Source organism: Humulus lupulus, chromosome 8 (genome assembly GCF_963169125.1).
Source record: "Humulus lupulus chromosome 8, drHumLupu1.1, whole genome shotgun sequence".
NCBI classification, from domain to species: domain Eukaryota; kingdom Viridiplantae; phylum Streptophyta; class Magnoliopsida; order Rosales; family Cannabaceae; genus Humulus; species Humulus lupulus.
Genome location: NC_084800.1, coordinates 34,493,697 through 34,499,231, shown reverse-complemented (window position 1 = coordinate 34,499,231; position 5,535 = coordinate 34,493,697). Strand labels below are relative to the sequence as shown.

At 36.9% G+C, this 5,535-nt stretch overlaps 1 long non-coding RNA gene across 2 annotated transcripts; it reads right to left on the bottom strand.

Moving 5' to 3' along the window:
• Positions 1-2,985: 2,985 nt before the first annotated feature.
• Positions 2,986-4,682, bottom strand: LOC133793674 (uncharacterized). 2 transcript variants are annotated; one of them, XR_009874919.1, is made up of 4 exons: positions 4,547-4,676; positions 4,390-4,465; positions 3,860-3,921; positions 2,986-3,141 (listed from the first exon to the last, which is right to left on the bottom strand). It is a non-coding gene; the product is annotated as an uncharacterized LOC133793674 (long non-coding RNA). The 2 variants fall into 2 exon arrangements; XR_009874920.1 differs by lacking the exon at positions 4,390-4,465 and having other exon boundaries at positions 4,547-4,682.
• Positions 4,683-5,535: the final 853 nt, after the last annotated feature.

Genomic DNA, 5,535 nt, shown 5'->3' with positions numbered 1-5,535 from the left:
GTCAGCGCTATGTGACCAGTGTCCAGTATCACTGCCGAACTTGACTAATCAGTCACAGCTTCACAGCTGGTACTAACACCTTTGCCAATTCTGGGTGACCAGTGTCCAGTATCACTGCCGAACCTGACTAGTGAGTCACGACTTCGCAGCTGATACTAGCACCTTTGCCAAATCTGACTAATTAGTCAGTGCCATGCACAAGTAAGCAATGCTATCAATATGTATTATATGCCAATTATCCAAGAATAGGGCATTTAGCATGCTTACTAAACAATTGCTAGCATAATCATGATCATGCACAAACTCAGAGACTCAAGCTCTGGCCAATCTCATATTCATCATTCATGGCATGCCCTAATCACATGTTTCTCGTGCATCACATGCATCACACTTAATCACCCAGCATGCCTCATTAATAATCATATGCAAATGGGCAAGATCGCCAAGCATTCATTATGCTATCAATGTTTACATTTAAACATCCAACATGCATCAATCATAGCCATGCATGTCATATACGGGGTGCAGTTTTCTTACCTCGGGTTCGAGCGAGAACGATTAAAAGAATGACCCTTGAGAACGATCAACTTCTAGTCCATTAGCGGTCACCTAGTCATAACCAAATATAAAACCTCATCAAAATGAGTAATTAAATACTTCCAAACCCAACCCAAGCCTCCGGAATAGCAAATCCCACTCAACTAGGTAGTAGGTTCGATCCTAGGCCCTTAGAGTTAAGTTCCCATCACAAAACCACCATTTAGTATTTTTTTTTCCTTAAGGGTCGCGGCCCTACATGGACCATGCCGCGGCGCGCCCCCCTGACAGAGCCTCCACCACCTTCTTCAAGCTAGGGCCGCGGCGCCCAAGAACAGGGCCGCGGCCCAACTTCGCACCAGCCATTTTTCTTCGTTTTTCCACTTCTAAAACCTTCCAAAAACCCATCTAAACATCTCCAAATCACCAAACCAAAGTTACCAAACTTCCCAATGGTCCTAAACCACCAAAACCTGAAGCTCAAACCAACCAAAAACTCAACAATTCACAAAGTCCAATTCTAAGCTTAAAAACTTAAGAAATTCAAAACTTAACTCAAAAACATAGCACACCATTAAATTTATAACTAGAACTCACCTCAAACACAGCTTTGAATCCCCTTTGATGGTTGTTATAGGTTCCCTAGCTGCCACCTTTAATCCCCTAGCTCAACACCTCCATTTGAGCTCTCAAAATTCAAAGAAAGGTGAGGGAGGAAGTTTGTACGGGATGGAAGGGAAAAAAGAGAGGATAGGCTCTGTTTTAGTATCAATCTACAGCCCTTTATGTCATATATATCCTTAGGGTCAAAAGACCAAAATACCCCTAAGCCAAATAAACCCCTCTAAAAGCTTCCGAGGGTAAAACCGTCATTTCCCGTTTATCTCGTTAATTATAATTAACGCTCTCTAATTCCCACTATTCTCAATATCCTCAAATTCCAATAATTCATATCCCGTTACCCTAAAATCCCCGGTAACGCTCTAATCATTAAATTCACCCCGAGACTCACCCCGAGCCCCGAACTTAAACCCATTATGACTAGACCGAACACTTACATCTCATGATCGTCTCATGTCGATAGCTCGAACCAATCCACCTTATAGTGTGGCTATATTAATTAATCACAGTCATGCACCCAAAAAAATACAATTACACCCACAGTGGCCAAATTACCAAAATACCCTCATAATTAACATATGAGCCCATATGCATGCATTCACCATCATATAATAATATAATTCACGTAAACATGCATATAATCATTACATATCATAATAAATCAATTATGGCCCTCCCGGCCTCCTAATCAAGGTCCTAAACCTTATTAGGAAATTTAGGGCATTACACTTAACATCTGTCACTCCTCTGTTTTGGACTAAAAGTCCTGGATGATTATTATGATCATCGGTTGATGTTATATTATTGCAGTATTGATTTTTCTTGTTGGTATTTGGCTCATGGGTTCTATGTGGTGCAGGAAAAGGGAAATAAAATCTCACTCAGCCTTGAGTGTAGAGCTTAGGTGGTGTTGTGTACATATGCGGCCGCTTGGCCACCACGGCCAAGGAGTTCTCAGGAGAACTAGGGGGTTTACCCTATTTTTGCCACTTAGATCGGCGGGTTGTAAATTTTATAATGTAGTGACCATTTTGCATTGTAAACAACTTGTGAACGTTTTTATGGACCCATGAACAGTTTTATGTTTTAAATAAATATATCCCTTCCTTTTGATTGATTTTCCAACTTAACCTGTTAATAACACCTAGAAGCACGTTTTTAACCAAAGAACTCGGGTAGCGAGTTAAATTCACGGTTCAAAGTTCACCGTAACTGTCTTGGGGTAACTAGGGTGTTACAGTAGATTTCGAGATAAACCTACTTAATGTCCCCATCTGTCCTGTTAAGCTCTAAACATCCTTCTGCTTCCGAGGTGAGGGCATATCTATCAATGCCTTAATCTTGTCAGGATTAACCTCTATCCCTCGTGCATTTACTATAAATCCAAGGAACTTTCCCGAAGACACTCCGAACGAGCACTTTTGTGGGTTAAGTTTCATAATGTATTTTCAAAGTACAGTAAAGCACTCTGCGAGATCATCCACATGGTTATCGTTATGTTTTGATTTGACTAACATATCATCAACATAAACTTCCATGTTCCTATCTGCTCGGCAAACATACTATTCACCAGCCTTTGGTACGTGGCTCCAACATTTTTTAGCTTGAAAGGCATGAAATTGTAACAGTATAACCCTTTGTCAGTCACAAAGTGTAACACCCTCGCTTATTTTAGTTAAAACCATATTTGAGGTGTTACGTTTTAAAACTATATCATAATTACTTTCAGCGGAAGTCTATATTTTTTTTAAAAAAAAAACTTATTTCACATTATTCACTTTAAACATAAAGTGTATCTCAAACATATTATACATAAGTATTAAATAACTCAATTTGTTTTCAAAACATAACTTCACACTTTATTACAAATATCACATTGATAAACTGAAATAACCCACAAAGGTCGATATGTTCATATGTACAAATCAGGGTCAGGACCATGCTTCAGTTCTCCTTATGTCATTCACTCATTTCTTTCTCTACCTGCAACACAAGACAACTGTGAGCCTAAAGCTCAGTAAGCAAAGTAATGCATGCAATGCTAATGATTACCCAATATCAATGGACATACACAACTTCTTTTTAAATTTTGGGCCCCTTAATATTGTGCACACTGTTTGAATTGGTCAATGCCTGCAGGGCTTGTTACACATATAATATAAAATCCCATGGGTTCTCCTTCGGCTAGCCATCACCACAGTAGGGCACATTAAAAATCTTATTCCATCGTTGCCCCGTCGGGCTCAAGAGTTAAGGCGGCCACACACTGTGGTTTCAATACATATAACAATAACTCATATGGAGGAGAAATAAAAACGGAAACATGGCAAACAATATAATTGGTTCACTAAAACCTAGCCCAAATTATTGGGCAACCACTATAAGCCTACTATAGGCCTCCGTTTACACTTATTAACACTTTCATTTGCCTTTTCAAAACAGTGGCACTGAACTTAAACTTCTTATTACAACTTTCTTTTATGTTGCACAAAACTTGCAAAGGCATCATATAATTAATCATCATAATATCATGCATGGTCTTATATCATATAATAATTTACCATATAACTATTATGCCATGCATACAAATTTATGATGAAGTGACAATGTATGTTAATACCACTTACTCAAAAAATATTCATATAATGCATACTTTCACATAACATGTAATTCTTGTGTTGCAGTTGAGTACTTTACTTACCTTCTGTCCAAAATATATTTCACCGTGTAACAAGTGGTGTCTTAGGTGTTGATGTGCTTATCCTGACAATGGCATGGATTTCTCATCATAATGATGGCAGTAATACATTGAACTCTCATTTAAAAATACCCATAAAACATCATATCAAATTTCATATCCAAATCATGCCTAAAATGCCTTACACCACCTAGATCGAGCATTAGATTTATCTTAGACACTTAGAGAAATTTTGACATAGTTTCCCCTTAATTTTAGCTATCCCCAAATATCAAAATCAATCAGTAATCAACATCAAATAACCTTCCATAACCATATATCCCAAATACCAACATAATTCATCACAAAGTTATCATATACCGATTTTGATAAAATTCTAATTTCCAAGATCATCGCCCAAATTAAATGAGTCTCCACATCTATTCAAACATTTATAAACATATCTACCCTCTTATAAACTCAATAAAATAACCAAAAATCAGCTTGTAATCCAAGAACCCCAAATACCTCATAAAACACAAAATTTCACTTACCGAGCAACTTTTCGGCGAAAACAATCTCTTCTAGATTTTCTAAACCTCAAACCACTTGGAAACCACCAAAAAATATCTTAACAAGAGATAAATCACCATATATAAGCTCTTAGCAAAAATAAAAAACATAGTTTAACTTCCAAGTACAAGAACTTACCATAAAAAGGCTAGAACTAAGCTTAATCCACTTCTTTGGCTTTGATTTCACTTGGATCTCCTTAGAATTTCTTCAAACCAGCCAAGAAATGGTTTTTGGTTTTCTTTTCTCTCTGTTTTTCAGAGTAATGGTCGTGAAAAGTGATAAGGTTGATGAAAATTCTTTATTTTCAATGATTTGGCCTTATTGTATCAAAATTTGACACATTTCACCTCATCATTTGACCTTTTGACTTATGAAAACCTTATCACTTCAATAATTTTGACTTAATCATCTGCTAGCCCTATTATAATTATGTGTGAAACACTCACACCAAACCTTAGGTCCATGTGAGTTCATACCCAATACTTATGCTTACCCGATTGAGCGTAGCGCACTTATGCTAAGCTCGTTTTGACTTTGCGCCAATACCACTGATTATGTATACCTCTCATCAAGACTTGATCTAATGGTTCTAAAACCATTTTTACATCATCAATGAGACCTTAATCATACCTCAATTACATTTATTAAATCCACTAATACTCAATTTTACCCCGAAATACTAGTAATCGACATTGTACTATTTTTCACCACTTAACATCTTTTGCCTTCTATATCTCACTTTTCTCACTTAATTCCATGCCTTGTCCATATTTTTCATACTTTCTTATATCTTGAGCACATCAAACACTCATAAAAGACAACTCAAATGCCACAAGGTTAATAATATTGAGCATACATATAGACATCACATACACAACTTTTATACTTATACATGAAAACACTTATAAGAATATGCATATGCTCAAATTATACATATTTTATGATATTTAATGCAATGCAATGCAATCATGTGATTATTGGCTATATTATATCAAAATAATGTGGGTGCTACACAAAGCTCATGTGTTCCTCTTCTGGTACATGCATTGTGATCTGGTTATATCCAGAATATGCGTCCATGAATGACGTGATGCCATGACCTGCAGTGGCATCTACGAGCTGAT